Below are 21150 nucleotides of genomic sequence, written 5' to 3'. Positions count from 1 at the left end.
GACACATGATGATGAGTACAGCACCTATAAATGAAAAGGGCTTCTAAGCTTTAACCACAATGCTATCTGAACAATAACAACAACAAACAGAAGTAGATGGCCACATCATTACAGGACCTCCCCCACTTTTTTTTATTTTAAATTTCATCATAGCTCCAAAGGGCTTGGGTGAGGAGAACTGATAAGTATGATGGAGAGAGGGACATAGTTCTACCACTCTCTTGTGACTGTGTATCAGTCAGAATGGTGTTTTGGTTTCTCATTAACCAAATAGCAATCATGTGTTCCCCAAGGCTCACAGTCTACTCAAAACACTCAGCTAGACATTGGGTGCTAACAAAATTCCGAGAATGATGCCGGATTGATATGTCACTATGATTATGGAACCATGAATCTGCTCGGTGAGAACCATCCTGGTGAGCACTGAATACATAAACACTTCTACAACAAACAAAAACAGATCAACAACTGAAAAATTTGTTCAACTAAAATGAAAGAGGACTTTGTCTTGCCGTGGGAGGCATAGACTGCTGAGAAGTGTATATATATATATATATATATATATATTTGACTGCCAGCTCCATCTAAGTCAACACCAACAAACAGTGAAGAACTAAAACTTCCTGCAGATCAAATGTGTTGGATGTCACATGTTTGGGATTTGGTTGTACCATATACTGACTCACCGTCTCCTTGGCTGTATCTTCTCCCTCCTCCACAGCTCACACATACATGATAGTTGGCTCTACACTTCCTCCTCAAATCTGTTCTGTCTCCCATGTTTTCATTGAGATACATCAATCCATTGAACACACGGAGTACATTCAGTTAGAAAACTATGCATATCATTTTTTTCTCTCAACCAATTAGCTGAGTCTAGTGATTACGCTTTGTACCTCTCAGTCCTTCCCTTTGAGTTCTAGGTTGCCAATGAAATTTTATATCAGCCCTTACTTCTTCCACTTGGACTAGAAGTTATAGAGTATTTCTATTTCCAATCTCTCCTAAGAAAAAAGTATTTCTTTTCTCTTAAAAGTCTAAGCACCATGCCATTCTCTACTTAAGCATATCTATTGACTTTTTGTTGTCTTTAAACATGCTTAATATTTTTTAATATAGGGTCTTTTGGTAAATGCTAACACAGACATTTGCAACATATGGCTGCTTTTTAAAGGTAGATATGGTCAAACCTAATCTGTTATGCTGCAAAAGTATTTCTGTCTGCCTTGTTGATTATAGGAAAGAGACACTCCAAGGACAAGAGTAGACAAGTAGATGTTTAATTAACTGAGACTGGAGCACAGGCTTGGGGAACACAAAATCATGACTTTAAATTTCTTCTCTACCATGAACAGGATACAAGTGTCCAGCTAAGTAACTATGCATCTTAAAGACCAAGTTTAACCTATAAAATGGAGGTGACAGTTTCTGTGCCGTTAAGAAAATTGACCTTATGCTTTTAATACACAGGACTCACTGTAAAGACGGTATCATAGATGTTAATAGATGTCATTGAAATTTAGCTATACAAGAGAATGACTTCCTGTCAGAATCTATTTCAAGCAGGCCAAAGCACCACCTCTCTAGAGATAGAAAGAAAGTCGTGACCTGCCAATAGAAGGTCCTATGTATCCTTTATCTGACATTCTCTGGACATCTCTTTAAGTCAGTGATACTCAGCCTATGGAGATATATATATATATATATATATATATATATATATATATATATGTGTGTGTGTGTGTGTGCATATATATATATGTGTGTGTGTATATATATATACATATATATATATATATATATATATATGTATATATATATACATATTCCTTCCTTTAGAGGGATGCTGAATGTGGTTGTGTGACTTGCTTGGTTAAATACAATGTGAGTAGTATGCCAGCTCTAGACTTTGTCATTGCATGATGACTCTTCCACCTTCCACACTGGAAGCTTCATCACCAGAAGTTCTCACTGGGAAATTCATACGCTTCAAAATTGAAGCCCAAACAATAGAATAGAGCACAGAACCCCCTATAACCCTGTTGATGGGTAGAAGAAAAAAGCAGAAGAGCCTAGCCACCCTACCATCACGTGAGATAATAAATATATTTTAAGCAGTTGTTTTCAGGATTATTTATTATGTAGTATCTTTGTAGCCATAGCCAACTGGAATGACACCAAAATAAGATCATTTGGATTTTTCCCATTTGATTTTCCATGAAATGGAAAATTGATACTGATTGACAGATAGATTCATGAATTCACAGATCTGGAATTTTGATGAAATTTAAAGCTACTAAAGTCTAAGAGGTCAGTTAGATAAGAACTGCTGTGTACCCTACCAGAACCCAAAAGGTCTAGAGCCAAACTTTGGACGGATGAAGAGGAAGCAACATAGGAAACCAGCCTGGATACTAGTGACCAGGGTACCTCCATGCCAACAGATATGGAAGTTTCAGAAGTCTACAGTGAATGGACAGAAAATGATTATTATAAAACTTTGAAAAAAGTTATTAGACTCCAGATAGCCTATAGAATTGACAGTGGCATATTCTGTGGCCTGTGGTTAGCAACAGGATTGCAGCAAGATAAAAAGTAACCAAGTAGAGAAAAATAGTCAATGGAGTCAGCCAGGTCATTCTTGCAAGATGTTTGGGACAATCAAGGGTAATATGATCAATTTTCATCTGCTTCGAATGTCGGTGAATCTGCAGATGAATATGTTTTTAGGACATGGGGATAATGCTGCAAAGATTTGAGTAAACCAAGATGAGACGAGAAGTATACAGGGTCACGTGGATCAAATGAGGCACATGTGATTCAGAGAATCTAGTGCAATGTTTGTCAGGTTTTGGAAATAGCTACATTGGATCTTTGTAATTAGCAAGACAGAATATAGGAACAAGAGGAGATAGATTTATGAGTTTGATGCAGTGATGTTGGGAAGAGATTTTGACTACTTTCATTTCTTCGATGGAAAGTAGGGAAGCATAATTGTCAAGCAGAGGCTGAGTGGAGATGAAAGGATAGCTGTCGAAGGAGTCAAAATGAAGTGACAAAGTGGAAGAACTTCATCATATGAAATTGGAGTAAGAAAAGGAAACAGTGAGCTGCCCAGGACTGCTACCTGGTGTGGCTCTTCATACATTGACTAGGTATTTGAGATATGAACTTAGGCTTTGGTATATGACATGTGGTTATCTACTTGTTTTTTAAATGGGAGTCATGATTTTCATCTGAAATTTGCGAGTTTTTAATATACCTGAGTATTTGGTTCCCTTATTTCTAGAAATATTTTTCCCTATTGGAGACCATCTTGTACTTTAGTTCATAAGTTCTGGCATAGGGAATATTTCTCTCTCTCCCTCTTTTTTAAGGTCATGAAATCGATCTTTCTCTTCCTTTATTTTATTTTTCTATGTTTCCATTGTACTTCTAAAATTAAGTCTAGGAAAATACAGGACTTGGATTCTAAAGCTCATTTTTATCTAACAAATTTCACTGAGCCCTTGAGAGGTTAGAAGACTCAGTAAGGCAGTGGTATAGCTACAAAGGAAGAAGACCTGGCACACTTCCAGGAAACTTGTGACATCAACAGTTCCAGTCCTGTCATTTCTGAAAATATGTAATATTCCAAAGTTATGGAATCATGAACTTATAACATGTATTAACTTTTGCATAGATAAGAAGCAAACAGGGAGTCCTTTGTGCTATACATTATCTAGAGTATCAGAACATTGAAACAATTCCTTATGGTACCAGACAACATATTTGAGGCCAGCATGGACTATGTAATTAATTCATGGCCAGCATGAGCAGTGGCAAGATTCTGCTCCTAAATTAAAAGAAAGAAAGAAAGAAAGAAAGAAAGAAAGAAAGAAAGAAAGAAAGGTAGAAAGAAAGGAAGAAAGGAGAAAAAGAATGCTAAAGGGAGCTGTATTTAATAATTACAGAAATCAAAACAGGCACTTTCTAGAGCTATGAATTTCAAAATAAAATGAGAAATAATCAGATATTAGGAATATATCCTAAATAATTAATCACTTGGAAACAAAATATTTAGATGACCAAAAAATATGATACCTCAAACAAGAATCACATTCCTTCAAAGATGCATGTCACCAAAAAAGAAGTAACCTTTGAACTCCTGTCCCAGAAGTCCATGAAATAGTACTCATAAGGGATCCATTGCTGTCAAGTGCTTACACCATCAGCTTCCATCTTCAAGTCGTGATGAGTCTAAATCTCTGCAACACTCACAAAAGAATAAGAATATTTTTTCCAAACACCTGAAAACATTTTCAAATGGAAAAAAAAAAAAAAAGTTTCTGCCAGGGTAGTGAACATTGCTGTTCCTGGACATCCCCTGCACTGATGACCATGCACCTCTCAGATATCTGTGTCTGAATTTGATGACAGCCCATGCTATTGCAATAAATCATCATTTACTTATTTATTAAAATTCTCTGCAGAGAAATTTTTGATAAACATAGTCTGTTTGGGTGTTTGGCAATTTGCAGAGCAACTTGTGTATGAACATATGCTTATGTTTATAAGCAGAGATGTATCTCTGTCTTCCTAGAAACCTTTGGGCTCAGAGACTGTCTCTGAATTAGGGAAGTCTGGTTTGTATGTGTGCTCATGTGCGTGCATGTGCATGTGTGCTTGTGTGTGCATGTGCATTTGTGTGTGTATATGTGTGTGTGCTTGTGTATGTTTATGAAATCAAGATCCTTTAGCTGACGAGGAAATGGAAAATAGCTGACTCAGCTGGGCATTATTTACTTTATGACTTTGTATACTAAAGAACTATTTTGACCTTTCCCCTTGACATTGAATAGACAGCTTTGAAACATACAGAATTTATTTACACAGCCAAAGGTGGAGGTGGTAGAGCTGCAGCAACTGCTGTGTTTGCTAAAGGTTACTCATAATCAGTAATATGTAAAATAGGAGGTTGCCACTGGCTGATGATCTGTCTCCATCTACGCTGCTATATTTCTCAGAGTCTTGGTAGTAATCTGTATAAACTTATTCTTTATTGGGCTAGATTTCTAGGAATATTCAAAGTGTACATCTTTGATCACTGCCATCATTACACAAGGGACATCTGTTCATCCCTTTAATGATAAAAATGTCCCTGAGTATTTTAAATGCTCCATTGTGGGATAATACCATCCTAGGTCATGATCCATCAAATGAAAGTAAGGATATTTTTGAATGGTATGTTTAATATAAAATTGCTAAGTGAATACCCATCCAAATATTACTTGTTAGATTGCCTAATGTGTGTTACATCTTTTGCTCAGGACTGTTCTACAAAGTACTGAATCACTAAACCACAGCTGGCTTCCTCCTGCCTTCGTCTTCTGCTGCCTGGAAGACAGGGAGAAGATTTTCAGCAAACTTCTCTCAGAATTTTCCACCTCCTTCCTGTTTTCTGTCAGAGGTTTTCTGTTACTTCCAATCCATTCACTGTTCCCCAACTTACAGTCACTCTTCCAGGGGAAACAGATTCTACTTTACCTTGTATCTACTTTTACTTGAAGAGGAGATGAAGCATGATGGGGGGCAGATTTCTATAAATCTGGGTCAGCAGACTGGCAAGACAGGGTGGGAGAAGTAATCCAAGACGAAAGCTCCAAACCCAAGGTCCAATGCTGTCAAACAGAGTGCATGTAAAACAGAGGAGAAAAAAAATGAAGGATTGAAACTATGTAACAGATCTGAGTGTCACTTATGAGTCAAGCCAGCATCACCTGAAAACAATCAGCAACAAAACAAAACAACACCTTATGTTTCTACTACATTGTGAAGGAAGGCTCATGGGCTCCAACAGCTGAGAAACTTGATTTCTGGACAAAGGAAAGATGAGGAAAAATAGCACCAATTAACTCTACATCAAGACAAGAGCCCTGTTTTAGATATGAACTGATTCTTGGAAACTGTATGGCTATATTGTGTGAATATTTGCTTCTGTTTTGTTTTTTTCTACAGCTTAAAGTTTGATTTAAATCAGAGGTTTTTATCCCTGTCCACTTCTTCAGTTTAGGTGTAGAACTGTTTTCTGGTGACCAATGTAATGGGAATGTCTTAAGAAGGTAAATACCTTTCGTTAGGTATCATGAAGCCTGTGTATATTTCAACTCTACTTGCACAAAGAATGGTTAAGGTGAATTTCTCTCAAAATTAACAACTTTGGGAGGGGAATATGTCTCTCTCTCTCATTCACACACACACACACACACACACACACACCACCTGAAGGAAAGTCCAAACATATGAAAAGATACTAATAGTGATTTATGGACCATCTTCTCTGTGTAAAATCCTCTGCCAAAACAATGGGCTTACAAAATCTTTTCTTCTCACTCAATCCAAAGGCATAATTATTTTACAGACTAAGAAACTCAAGTCACACCGAGTTTCTTGTATATTAGCTATATGATCCTTTTTTATATTCTGAATTCTAATCTATTCTTTATTATTTCAAATTTTATAACTTAAAATGCTTTCCAGGACATGTGGACTAAACTTGTTGAAGAGTAAATTAACCTTATTATGCTTTATTCCAGATAAAGAAGAATACTGATAGCATAGTTTCTTACATTTCTCAAAATCAGGGAAAAATGACAGAAACAAAATATATAGAAGTTTAATTCTGTATGGACTAGGCACAAATTTCTCAAGGTATTGAACTGTGTTGGTAGTAGTGAAAAAGAGAGCATAAGAAGAAATAAATTAACTTGTGGGGATTTCAACAATAAAGTAAAGATTTCACTAATAAAACTGTAATGGGATCTTTGGAAGTATTTTGTTCTTAAATTGGTCTGTGATGGGAGTGTTAGTTTGTTTCAGAACCTTTGCTCTAAACTTTTGGAGGCTCTTAGAAGAAAGTTTGTCACCCAAACATGAGGACCTAAAGTCAAGGTCAGAATTCTCATGAAAACATCAGGTGTGCTGAAGCATGCTTGTGCTCCCAAGGCTGAAGGGGCAGACACAACCAGACCCCTGGGACCCACTGGCCCAGCCTTCCCTAGTAAGCAATTCTCAGGCCAATAAGAGACACTGCCTCAAAGAACTTGGTGGATGATGTCATCCAAGGAAGAATGACTCCATAGGTTGTTCTCTGACCACTCTGTGTTCAATCACATGTGCATTTGCACTGAAGCAAGAACATGAACGCATATATGAAAGCTGAAAGAAATACACTTAGAACCACTGGAGCGAACAAATTAGTTCAAGCAAACCTTAGAAAAATGGTCATTGAAAAGAATGTATCAGATCTATGCCCATAGCTTGGCACTATATAGTCAGTTAATATAGTAAGATGTAGAGATGAAAATAAAATATGAACTCTTACACAGTGTGGAGTCTTTTGGAAGCAAAATATGAGGTGGAGTTTATTTAGTCTTTGTGTACTTCTTAGAATATAGCTTGGAAAACAAGACTTGCAAGAATGTCAAATTCAGTGATAAAATGAGAATATACCCAAAAGATGTCCCACAATGCCACAGGGGCACATGTTTGACTATGTTCATAGTGGCCTTATTTGTGATAGCCAGAAGCTGGAAACAACCTAGTCAACCTGCAACAGAAAAATGGATACAGAAAATGTGGTTCATTTACACAATGGAATACTACTCGGCTATTAAGAATGAGGACATCTTGAGTTTTGCAGGCAAATGGATGGAACTAGAAAATATCATCCTGAGTGAGACCCAAAAGAACATGCACGGTATGTACTCACTAATAAGTGGATACTAGACACACAAAAAAAGTACAAAATACCCAAGATACAGTCCACAGAACTTCAAAAGATCAACAAGATGAAGTGCCTGAGTGAGGAATCCTCAGTCCCACTTGGGAGACAGAAGAAAGCCATCACAAGTAGGGAGGGAGGGAGAGACCTGGGAGAGAAAGTGAACAGGGGGGAGGTGGATGGAGAGGAAAGAGGAAACCTGATCTGATATTGGGTGAGGGAAAATGACTGAAGCCCTGAGGGCCAGCAGGAAGAATGGGAACAGGCAACCTGGAGAAATAGGACATTGGGGGACCTTCCAGAAAGCACCAGAGACCTGGGAGGTGAAAGACTCTCAGAACTCAACGGGCCTAAGATGAGACATTAGGGAGAGGTAACTTAGAGAGCCCACCTCCAGCAGGAAGACAGGACATCAAATGAGGGAGAGGGGAGCCATCCCACAGTCACAACTCTGACCCATAATTGTTCCTGCCTGAAAGAATTACAGGGATGGAAATAGAGAGGAGCCTGAGGAAAAGAAGGTCCAGAGCCAGGCCTAAAGTGGGATGCAGCTCAAGGGGAGGTCCCAAGGCCTGACACTATTACTGAGGCTATGGAGCACTCACAAAAAGGGATCTATCATGACTGCCCTCCTAAAGACCCAACAAGCAGCTAAAAGAGTCAGATGCAGTTATTTGCACCCAACCAATGGACAGAAGCAGTTGATCCCTGTTGTTGAATTAGGGAAGGCTGAAAGAAGTTGAGAAAAATGGTGACCCTGTAGGAGGACCAGCAGTCTCAATTAATCTGGACCCTCAAAATCTCTCAAACCCTGGACCACCAAACAGGCAGCATACACCAGCTGATATGAGGCCACCAACACACATACAGTAGAGGACTGCTGGGTCTGTGTTCATTCAGTGATGATGCACCTAACCCTCAAGAGACTGGAGGCCCCAGGGAGTTTAGAGGTCAGGTGGGGTGGGGTGGGGTGGGGGACATCCACGTGGAGACAGGGGGTAGGGAGGAGGTATAGGATGTAGAACAGTCAGGGTGAGAGGGGAAGGGAGCATAAAAAACTAAATTAATTAATTAAAAAAAAAGAATTTTAGCTGAAATGGTCATCATAGTGTTCTTACATTGGGCAAAAGAATAAAAAGTCATTTTATGTCAGTGGGTGCTTGGGTAATTGGGTAACCAGTGGGGAAATAGCTCCTGGCAAATAACAGAATCACTCACCCAGAGTTTATGGCAACTGCACTCCCAGCTTCTGAGTTGAGAAGACATCCGGGTGATGTGCCTGCCCGTGACAATAACTAAAACAAGTTATGTCCAATGCCAAAAGGGGTAAACGTGTATATACATAATTAAAGATATATAAAGAAAAACACAGAATCTCTAGGTCATGAGGTAAATGGTTAGTGCAGAAGTAGTGAAATAATATAGGGTAATCAACAGAAACACAAATTTAAAACTAGCAAACACAAGAAAAACTCACATCATGTTGAGGTGAGCTTTAAAATGTGCTGGTGCAATGCTAAGAATCATTTTAAACTGATCATGGATAGTATTCATCTGTGTTGTGACATTGTCTTCCTATTATTCTTCCCTTTTGAAGTAAAAGAATTGGATCATGTGGCATATAATTTAAGAAATTACAAAACTTTAAAAAGGAACAGCAGTTCTTGAGAAGAAGACCTATAGTTTCAAGGGTAGATTTGAGTCACCTGGAAGATGGTGTGGAAGGAAAGTAGTTTTAGAGGCACCATAGTGTTATGAAACCAGTTGTAATTTCCAAAGTATGAAGTCTTGGTATGCATCATGAATTTATTTAAATATTTCTTTAGTGTTTTTAATAAATTGGGGTCTGCCCTAGGATTTGAAGCGGGGTACATCGAGAAAGGAAGAAAACAAAATTTCTACTCCCAAGATTCTCCTGTTATACAAGTAAGAAAGAACAATAAAGCCTCAGAATGAGAAATGAGTTACTACTGTGTTAAGTGAACATTGGTGAAGGCTTGTTCCCAGGAAGCAAGGTTTCATACTATAATTTCCTTCCTTCCTTCCTTCCTTCCTTCTTTCTTTCTTTCTTTCTTTCTTTCTTTCTTTCTTTCTTTCTTTCTTTCTCTCTTTCTCTCTTTTTATCTTTCTTTCTTTCTCTCTTTTTCTTTCTTTCTTTCTTTCTTTCTTTCTTTCTTTCTTTCTTTTCTCTCTCTCTCTCTCTCTCTCTCTCTCTCTCTCTCTCTCTCTTTCTAATTTTATTACTTATTTTTATTTCATGTGTATTGCTGTCTTGCCTGCATGCATGTCTGGGTAAGAGTATTGGATCCCCTGGAACTGAAGTTACAGACCACTGTGAGATGCCACTTGGGTGTGGGGAATTAAACCCAGGTCCTCTGGAAGAGCAGCCGGCGCACTTTACCCCTGACCCATCTCAGGCTGAGTAGTGGAATTTTCATTTATGATTATTTTGAAGGATTCTGGGAAGAACAACAAAGGAAGACCATATAAGTATTAGCACAGACATGAACTCTTGACACCCGGTTTAAATACTAAGAGATGCTCACGGAACCCTATAGAAAGTACTCTCCCCATTGGAGACATAACCCATTTGACCACAGAATTTATACCCTAAATTCCTTCAACCTTAATTCATGGCAGAACAGTTTAGTACTAACCGAAGACTGCCAAAATATACTTTGACAGTCCTTTAATTGTCATTTAAAGGGAATATAAAAGTTTTTTTGCAGTAATTTTTGAAAAAGTATAAAATAACACTTAGTCAAATAAGTTACTACATTTGTTTGACATGAACTATTGCTAACTGATCCTAGCAAAACACATATATGTCAGATTTTCTTTCTTTGTTGAGTTTTCTGTAAATTATAAACCTAGGATAGTTCTGGATTTTTTTAAGGAGCTGACTAAGGAATTAAGTGAAAATACAACGTGGATAAATGATCTTGAATCTACAATGCCTTTCAGGGTGGCAATAGTCTTTGCCTATTCTGCTTTGGTCTCAGGGTCAGCAGTTCTAATATCTACCACCATAATAAGTGGCCAGGGAAGAAACATTGCTTGTGCCTTTGTCGGGATAAGGCAGGGCTAGGAGCCTAGAGTCCAGAGATCTATGACAGGGCATTTCACAAGATAAATTGTATTTACTTCAGTTGTGCATTCTTTTATCAAACAAGCCCATAAACTCATTGGATTTTTATAAAATTCCACTGCTGGAATTTGACAGGTATACTCTACTCAAAACAGGATGGCAATAATGATGTTTAGCACTCTAAGTTATGTGAACTTGGATTCTGCACATAACAAATCTTTTGAAACTTTTTTTTCACTCTTATGTATAACTACACTAGCCAATGTCAAGGTCTGGTTGAAAGAGACTATGGAATCATTGCTTTGTCTTTGAGGTGTTTTTGCTTTTATTCTTCTTGGGGAAAAGACTTTCTTCAGTCAGCCATCCCCAGGTGCAAAAACAGATTTAAGCATGGGATGTGGGTAAGGGATGGGAACTTCTTTATCTGAGTAACCTCTCTCAGCTTCCACCTTCCTTCCTTTTTGCTTCATTCACTGTAACTAGTTCAGATACACACACATCTTGCTCTTACATATGTTCAATTCTGTTCTCTACCTCTACAGCTCTCCATAGGCATCTGCCTGCCTGACATTCTCATGGTACTACTTATTATAATAATTGTACCAACTGGAGTTTGACAGTTCAACATTGCCACCTTCTCTCCATTAATTAGGGCCCCTCTGAGTCCCACTGCTATCAACGAGGCTGGTTATTATCGGGGCCGCTAAAACATTCATTTTCCCTTTGGTACATGGAATTTTCCCTCAGAGATCATAGTGGTCTTTTGGGTTCTCTGACTCAGTCAATGCCCACTTATGCGAGACTTTGATGTCTTACAACGGTAGCTTTGAAACAGTTCTAACACTTCCACCTCACAGAGGAGAGCCCCGCAATTTTTCCAGGCATCTAGAAGATCCTTACTCTAGCACCTTACTTATCTTACCTTCCAGACACTTTGCACTAATTTCAAACCTTATAACCAGGGCGGGGGCACTATCCTATGGATAAACAATTAATCAACATTCTCACATTTGAGTACCATGTACTCTGTCCTGGATCCTCATGACATAAATTGACTAGTTTTCCTTTAGGTACAACTCCTTTCCTAATTTAGTATATTACTATATGGTGACTTAACTCTGGTTACTGGCTTAGTGTCAGGCAGAAACAGAAGACATGACTGGGGATAGCCCAGGATAGGAATGGTTGCTTATCCTACAGAAAGCATATTTAATCTCACAAAGAAAAGACCAGAAACAAATGTAGACTAGTCTTCAAGTTAAGAAGGAGAATCTTTAGGATTTGAGAAAATCTGAAGGTTTGAAGTTCAGGGATACTTCAACTTAGATATTTATGTCATAGGTCTTTGGACTGTCACTTCCTCCCATTCTAGAGCTTGAGAGTCTTTTAGTATTGGGAATCCCAGGTTTCCTGCACTCAGCTCCTATTTAAGCAAAACATTACTTCAGCCTTTCTGTGCACTGGCCAAAGAAGACCCTCTTTGTATTAGTGATTGGTCATACTTGGGTTTCCCTCACCATTCCCTAATATGGCTCCCAGAAATTGTCACCCTATTCAAAACTCCTTAAAATGACCATTACCACAACTTCTCAAACTCTTGAAGTGGTGCGCCTGCCACTGAATCAGTTTTAATATCTACTCTCCATTTTATGTCACTGAACACTTTAATAATTTCATTGCAAATACCAAGGGACTGGTGGTATTCCTTCTGTACCTTCTGAAGAGGTTTTTATTACCATCATCTAGCACCATAGACTCTGCTTTCTATGATAACTCCAGTACAAAGACCACAGGTCACACAGTTCATGAGACTTTAGGCTATTGGGCAGTAACTCCTCTGAGGACCAATTGAGCAGTATGAGAAGAGAGCTAAATGCTTTTTCAAAAGAATGAATTGTGGCGAAGTCACAACAGGAGATGACTTGGTGGATCTTGTAGTGCATGCTACAGTTTGTTTGCGCTCATAGTAATTCGAAGTTGAAAGATTGGGAGATAAGCCATTCATCCTCTTCAATGGACCATTGTGTGTAGGAAGCCCAGCAGAAGGAGAAATAATCTTGAAAATTGCCTCTCAGTGCAGGGCAAGGGCTAAGAAGAGCTTAGCCAAGTTGAGATCTTCTTGGAGGAGTAAATGGTTTCTTCATGGGAATGTGAGAGAAAACATGAGGCACTGTAGCAAATTTTACTAGGACTGTTAATACATTCTATGGAGAAAAATAGATCAATTATGTGTGGAAAATCACAGTGACTGGAATTAGATGGGACAAGGAAGGGTCAATTCAGTGTTGTTAGGTTATCAAAGCAGAATATAAACAAATAATTTTCTTAATATTATTTTAGAAAAAAACATAAGATTTTTCAGATTAGTTTTATATATATAATAAAAGATTGTATAAATCAGGATTCTGTGAAGAAAATAGAACCAAAAAGAGAAACATAATATGGGAGATTGGCTGACATGATTTTGGAGACAGAGAAGTCCTATAATATAGTATGTTCAAGCTGAAAGCTCACAAAACCTGGGCCAAAGTATAAGTCACAGCCTGAGTCCAAAGTGCCAAGACTGCAGTGACAAATGATAGCAAGTGCTAATGGATGTTCCAGACTATCTTAGTTAGGGTTATACTGCTGAAAAGACACCATGACCAAGGCAACTCTTATAAGGACAACATTTAATTGGGGCTGACTTACAGGTTCAGAGGTCCCATCCATTATCATTAAGGCAGGAACATGGCTACATCCATGGAAGGCATGGTGCAGGAGGATACGAGAGTTCTATATCTTCATCTGAAGGCTGCTAGCATGATAATGACTTCCAGGCACCTAGGATAAGAGTCTCATAGCCCACACCTAGTGACACACCTACTACAACAGGGCCACACCTTCTAATAGTGCCACTCCCTGGCCCAAGCATATACAAACCACCACACAGACCAAGGTGAAAGAAGTATATTTCCCTTCTTCTATACTTTCCTTTTCTTCATGTTGCATGATGTCCACCAGCATTGACAGGAAAGATCTTCACACATTCAAATGTTGAGATTTCCCAAGAACACCCTTGCAGTTACACCAATTTCATGATATTTTGCCAGGTGGATACCCCTTTGTTCAGTTGAGTAGACACAGAAAATGAACCATCATAGACATAAAGGGGAATGGAGAATGACTACGAGATTTCTGATTCAAAAAATGATGCAATTGAATCCATTAGTTAAGCATTCAGTTTGGGGGTGTGTTGAGGGAGAAAGGTGCCCAACTTTAGATAATTTATGCAGAAACTTAATAAGTTAGATATAGAAGTCCAGAATGGAGAAGTGCTTTCTGGAGTCCATAGCATATGAATGAAATGAAGATACTAGATTGGATAAAATGAGAAAAGGGATGACTAGAGACAAGTAAGAAGAAGCCTACCTGAGTCTAACCCTGAACCAGTTTATCACTAAGAAAAGAATCCCAAGAGTGGTTTTTTAAAAAGCAATGGTAAGAAAATGTCAGATGCCACGTATGGGCAAGAGAAGGAGCAGACTGAATTATATTTGAATCTAGCAAAGGGTAGGCATTGGAAATCTTTTACCTGGGACTAGCTGAACCTGGCTCAATACTCAAAGCTGAAAAGAAAACATCGCTTTGCATATTTCTTTGGGAAACATTTACTGCCAAATGAGTGCATGGAGCCATAGTTGGAGGGAACAAGTGGGGTTCGCCATAAAGACAAAGCACATGTGTTTGTGTGGTGATGGTAACTAAATAATTTGTGTTGGGAAGTGGGCCTTTCTATAGTGAAGTTCTTAATAAAATTTAAAGCAGACTCGGCATACTGAAAATCTCGTGGGTTTGAACATTAACTAGGAACAGCCAGTGTTCCTTCTCATAAAAGGAAAAAAAAAAAGAATGTTGACCACAGATAATAAATGGAGAGTATAATGTGATAGAGGAGGCTTGTGCAGTTTTTCTTCCTGTGGTTTTTATGAACTAACTCAGTGAGCTAGAACCTGGAATAAAGATAAGGGAGGTGATTTTATAGGGTTGATGAGGGGAAACTTAAAACAGAGAGGGTGGGGGTGTGGTAATGCTGTATCATTAAAAAAGCCTACCTGAATAACTGTAACAGAAATTCAAGTGAGATGGAGATTCATATAGTATTTTTTTTTTCAGTCTTAGATACAGGAGTGAAGGAGACCATCGAGCTCTGTGCAATCAGGGTAAAGGATTTTTCTCTAATTCAGTTAGGCAGGAGATAGTCAAGGCATAAAAAGTCAAGTGTATAAAAATAGGTCATTCAAATTTATTAATAATGGAAATTTGAGAATGCTTGCAAGTGATTTTTTATAATGACGACACAAGGAAACAAAGGTTTGAAGTGATGGTGAGAAGGGGGTGGTCAATGACTTGTACATTCCGGGATGCAGATTATGGAGTAGCTGAGAACCAGAGATGCAGGGAAATGACCTAGAAAGGCAACCTAGCAATGATTAGTCTAGAGCGTGGCCACAGAACTTTGCAAGAATGGAAGATGATCATTGCAATAGAAGAATTACACACGCAAGAACTGAAAACCTCCAGAACCTGACAAAGGATGGTGGTAGAGCCAGCAAAGAGCTGAAGGTGGGTGTCTGAGGAGGTGAAGAGGAGCCCCGCATTCTCTAGATGACTGACGTGAAGTAAAGATGGTGGTAGTGCGTCATAATGACATCATACTAAAGCAAGGGAGGAAAAAGAGTACAGAGAATAGATAATTCTGAAGTGGTAATGAGGAACAAGGACACAAGTTTCCTGTTGACCTCTTAAGAGAGCAAGAGGGCATGTAATGTCCAAGAATGAAGAGCATCTCAGCCAGTGCAAGAAGATGAAGGGGTCCTCCATAGACCCTGAGGAGGAAAGAATTGATTTTGATAATAATGGCTATCTACTCTCAGGAACTAGAGGCACATGGGAGATGGCTATTAGGTGGCATGTATATAGAGCCACATGAAAGCTAGAATGTGGAAATAAATGAGGTCCTGAGAGTCCAGAGTTTCTGGTTGTCACTTACAAGAATGGTGAAACAGTGTGGTCAGTGACTCATCAGTCGTCCTGGTCATTAGGGCAGGAGGTGAGTGTGGCAGTGAATACACAAGTCTTAGAATTCTGGCCTGTTCTTGTCATCTTGACTACTGGAGAACCAATGAGATGTTATTGATTACAGAACTCTAAATGGAACAACAATGACTTTGAAACCCTTCTTATGGGGGCAAAAATCTTCAATTCTTGGCTTCTAAATGGGTAAGTTGAAATATGAGGGAAGGGCCTTTAGTTTATAATCTTTTACATAAAATAGATAATTTCCTATAAAAATTACAAAACAATCATATTTGGGGTACTTAATGAAAAGACATAGATTATGGAGTCACACTCAGAATAATAGGGATTTACCAAAGTAGACTTGCTGAGAATTACACAAGGGTTGAGCCCATGGCAGCTTCTTTGAGAAAGTGGCATGACTGTCTCTGTGAACCACTTATCAATGCAGGAATATCTTTCTTTGGGGGAATTTTCTGACACCATGTCCCTTGCTAATGACTTTTCTGAATCAGCTTCCTTGTGTCAAGAGGCCCTTGTGTCCCTTAAACCAACTACAGACTGTGTTGCCTCTGTAGTCTCCTTTGTCTTTCAGAACTTCAGACATCCACTGCGTTGCCTCTTCAGACTGCTTTGTCTTTCAGAGAATCTAAAATGTCCTTAAGGAACAGGGTGTCCCTTCCCTCCAAGTCATCTTGTCCAAAATCAATCAGCAGGATCCTTCCAGAGCAAACCACACATGGCTGACAGCAGAGATCACGAACATTTTTAAACCCCCTTTCTTATGTAACTGTTTAAAAGTATGTATACAATGGAATTCTGTTCTTCTGGTACCTCACTCACTGTCACTCTCTTTGTTTCATAGAGGCTCTCACCCTGTGGCCATATCCAACACTGCAAATGTTGTGTCTGTTCAGCTTTTGATTTCAGTTTCCTTTGCAGGATATGTCTTTTTCCTTCCACTTGTGTTTTCCTTCTACTTCCTTCTACTTAAGGACGCTGCTCATGAGGTCATCGTCAGAAAGTTATGCCTGAATGTTTCCAGAGTGTTTTCTTGTCAGATTCGAATTATATAAAAACTTCCACCACTTCCCTTTACAAAAAAGAGAGGTAATTGTTGTTAGGAGTGTGTGTGTGTGTGTGTGTGTGTGTGTGTGTGTGTGTGTGTGTGTGCATGCTAATGTTACCGGGTATTCTCTTTTAAGCCATGAGCAACTCTCAGCACTTGACATTATTTCATCTATCTAGTAAATGCTCAAGAAATATTATTCGAAGAGACTGCACTAAAAAGTAATTCAGGCTGGAGAGGGAAAGCAAATGGCTATTAGCCGAGTGAAGAGACAACAGTCAATTAAAAATTTCACTGGCATAGAGTTTTTAACTTATGACATCTTTTCAGTATATGGTAAAATTTTATTGAATGAAAAAGATTAAAATAGAATAATTGCACTTACACTTAACACTCAATCTCAGGAGACATTCGGGTGTTATACGTGTGGTGAGATTTCTTACAATTCCAATCCCAATCCACTTTTGGAAAAACAACAGTAAAAACAGTGGTGATTTTCTCACAGTCATCCTCAAAAAATAAAAAAAAAAAATCTGAATAGACAAATGTTTTCCAAAGTACAATATTATCCAAAAGCCATTTTCCCCTTATTAAACTACTTAATTTTTTAAATGCTCATGTTAGTGAATTCTGTTCAGTTTTTAAAAATCAATCACTCTCATGCTGACTATTTTTAAGTGAATCTGACACTTTACAGGATCCCATAAATAAACAAAACGTGCACAGCTTTGTTTATGTCGGGAGCCTTCTGTTACGTGTTGCTTCTATTTATTTACTTTTAAATTATGCCAGATTTTTGCAAATTTGAGTCAGTCTGGGGATGAACGCAAACAGCTAAAGACTGGCTATTTACTTCGCTTATGATACTTTGCAATTACGTCAGGGCACGAGACTTGAGGGCTGGCAGAAGGCATTGTGGGAAAATGTTCAAAACGGACCAAAACATTGAACTAAATGTGCTATGCTACCCTGCTAAGATTTCGTGATTTCTCTTAACCTAATTTCCTTCAATTTTTTTCTATTCTTTTTGCTTTTTCTTCACATTCAGAGGACTTTAGCTCACTGCCCCTTATACTTCAGACACTCAGCTAGTTAGTCCACGATTTGCATTGCACAGTATAAAAGGTCTTGTGAAATAGGACTCAATAAAGGTTAATAGAGAAATCAAAACTTCCCAGAAAGCCAGGCATTTCAAAATTAGGCCCTATGTATAGGAATTAATAAGTGATATTATAATTTACTAATTTTCTCAAAGAAAGAACTGAATCCTACTAGTAACACAAAGTGACTTCCTCTTCTACAGACTTTGACATGATTCATGAGGCTCAGGCCTGGGGAACTCTTTCTAAGGTTGTGGAAATCAAGTTATAGTTGAGCTACAGAAGGCAGCAAACAATATTTGTCTAACCAACAGCAATGCATCTCCTAGAGCTTCCTTGGACCTTCATAGAAACATGGCTCCTCTCCTCCATGCTGCCTGGTTCTTTGGGAGAACCTCACCTTTAGTCCCATAAATGACACTTGTTTAGAAGACAATGTCAGTCTCACTGTCATTGAGAGTGGTTGGCTTATGTGTGCCCATGTGATCTTATTTTAACTCCGAGGAGTCAGCAATCGTGTATCTGGGCAGGTTTTTTCCACACTAACTATTCAGACACATAATAAAGCCTTTCTCTTTCCCTGAATACAGTTTATGTCTGAATATGATGCCTGAACCTAGTGCCAGTGGTGCCTGTGAGGGAAACATTCTGTTAGAGGAGCCAAGGTTATGGGGTGACTCAGTAAGACACAGGAAGAATCATATCTTCCACGACACTGGAAAGCCATGGCTATTCCTCGCCCGAATCCAGTTCTACTCTGAACTCATAATTTCACCCAGCTAGAGTAACTGTCTTGGCCATGGATTCAGAATCATTCTGATAGCTTTCTGTCTGAGGTTTAAGAACAAATTTACTAAAGGACTTTCACATGTAGACTTCTCCAAGGAGCATAGTGGAAAATAAGACATAAAGATACAGTTCTTGTTGGGCACTATCTAATTTTTGGACTCCTGAAACTTGGTATAAGAAAAGGTGGGTAAATTGTATCTTGGGTATTCTAAGTTTCTGGGTTAATATCCACTTATCAGTGAGTGCATATCACGTGACTTCTTTTGTGATTGGGTTACCTCACTCAGGATGATATCCTCCAGATACATCCATTTGCCCAAGAATTTCATAAATTCATTGTTTTTAATAGCTGAGGAAGACCAACATGTGGATACTTCATTCCTCCTTAGAATAGGAAACAAAATACCCATGGAGGAGTTAGAGAGACAAAGTTTGGAGCTAAGACAAAAGAAAGGATGGACCATCTAGAGACTGCCCTACCCTGGGATCCATCCCATAATCAGCCATCAAATGCAAACACTATTGCACATGCCAGCAAGATTTTGCTGAAAGGACCCTGATAAAGCTGTCTCTTGTGAGACTATGCCAGTGCCTGGCAAATACAGAAGTGGATCCTCACAGTCATCTATAGGATGGAAAACAGGGCCCCCAATGAAGGATCTAGAGAAAGTACCCAAGGAGCTGAAGGGTTCTGCAATCCTATAGGTGGAACAACATTATGAACTAACCAGTACCTGCAGAGCTCGTGTCTCTAGCTGCATATGTATCAGAAGATGATCTAGTCGGCCATCATTAGGAAAAGAAACCCCTTGGTCTTGCCAACTTTATATGCCCCATTACAGGGGAACACCAGGGCCAAGAAGTGGGAGTAGGTGGGTAGGGGAGCAGGGCAGGGGGAGGGAATAGGGGACTTTCGGGACAGTATTTGAAATGTAAATGAAGAAATTATCTAATGAAAAATTTAAAAAGAAAGAAAAGAAAAGGTGGGTAAATCAATCTTTGCTAACACAGGAGACCAGAGTTGTTTGCTTTTCTTTGTTTTTTTTTTTTTTTTTTTGGAGACAGGGTTTCTCTGTGTAGCCCTGGCTGTCCTGGAACTCACTCTGTAGACCAGGCTGGCCTCGAACTCAGAAATCCACCTGTCTCTGCCTCCCAAGTGCTGGGATTAAAGGCATGCGCCACCACTGCCCAGCTTTGCTTTTCATTAGTATAGGAGTTCTGTAAAGACAGAAACATTCCAAAAGGAAAGCCATCTTGTCATCATAAAACTCAAATAAGGCAAGATACAAACAGGCACAAATAGCTATACCTCAAGCAAAGACACCATTACAAAATTTTAGCAATGATAGAGAGACTAGGCTGTGACCAGTGGGTTCTCTTTCAAAGAATAATTACTCCAGTGAAAAATTACATTGCTATGACCATTCAATCTGTTTCTGTTTTACTTACTATTTTTCATATTTCAAATTACAAATAAACCCTACCTTAGCAGCAATAAATTAATACATTCAGCTTTTTTTTAATACATTGAGAATTTTATACCATTAACATTCTACTTGAAATTGGGATTCATGGTGGAGTGTGTCTTAGGCAAAATGGGCAAAGATTTACTAGTGTATAATTTTAATCCTACTCTGGATGTATTCTTGTAGGATGCAATTTCAAAGATGAGATGCTATTTTTTAATTCCAGTAAGTGTGTGGATGGTTGTTTTTACACTCATAAGTTACTAGCCAAGTCATTTCCAATGTTCACCAATGTCTTTGGAAATTAGACTCACAAGAACATGGCATTTTTAAAAATATTTTTATCACGTATTTTCCTCAATTATATTTCCAATGCTATCCCAAAAGTCCTCCCCCCACTTTCCTACCCACCCCTTCCCATTTTTTTTGGCCCTGGCGTTTCCCTGTACTGGGGCATATAAAGTTTGTGTGTCCAATGGGCCTCTCTTTCCAGTGATGGCCGACTAGGCCATCTTTCGATAAACATGCAGCTAGAATCAAGAGCTCTGGGGTACTGGTTAGTTCATAATGTTGTTCCACCTATAGGGTTGCAGATCCCTTTAGCTCCTTGGGTACTTTCTCTAGCTCCTCCATTGGGAGCCCTGTGATCCATCCACTAGCTGACTGTGAGCATCCACTTCTGGAACATGGCATTTTTAACAGAACAAAGGTCTGGATGTCAGCTTCCAATGCTCTACCTGGCTAGGCATTGCTGTGTGGTAAGCAGGCAGTACAAATGGACACAGACCTTGAGTTGCAGATTCTAGTGCTTTCTAAGG

Source organism: Mus caroli, unplaced genomic scaffold (assembly GCF_978045245.1).
Source record: "Mus caroli unplaced genomic scaffold, Mus_caroli_1 scaffold_3, whole genome shotgun sequence".
NCBI lineage: Eukaryota > Metazoa > Chordata > Mammalia > Rodentia > Muridae > Mus > Mus caroli.
Note: the sequence above shows the minus strand (reverse complement) of the source record.